The following is a 322-nucleotide window of genomic DNA, read 5'->3' as shown; positions in this document are numbered from 1 at the left end:
GAGGCAGCTCCTCTCCCTCCTCCTCTTCCCTGGATGCTCAGAGCTTTCCTCCTCCTTCCAGGGTTCGAGGAAAGAGACAGAGAGATATCTGTTTGAACCTGAGTTCGGTGCCACTGTGGTGAGCCCCTAGGAGCAGAGGCCCGCCATGCTGCCTAAAGCCCAGGTCAGAAACAGAGCAGGTCAAAGCTTCTGTGCTTTTCCAAAGCTTTCACAGTAGTGCGGTTGGGCCCATGAGAGGCCATAAATGGTCACTGTACTCCCAGCCTGTGTGAGATGGGGAACCCCCCACCAATCCCCCCCCTAAAAACCCCTATCAGCACAA

The sequence above is a fragment of the Phascolarctos cinereus genome, unplaced genomic scaffold (genome assembly GCF_003287225.1).
Source record: "Phascolarctos cinereus isolate Bilbo 61053 unplaced genomic scaffold, phaCin_HiC Scaffold_5;HRSCAF=322, whole genome shotgun sequence".
In the NCBI taxonomy this organism is placed as follows: domain Eukaryota; kingdom Metazoa; phylum Chordata; class Mammalia; order Diprotodontia; family Phascolarctidae; genus Phascolarctos; species Phascolarctos cinereus.
The sequence above is the reverse complement of the archived record's forward strand: the minus strand, read 5'-3'. Positions refer to the sequence as shown.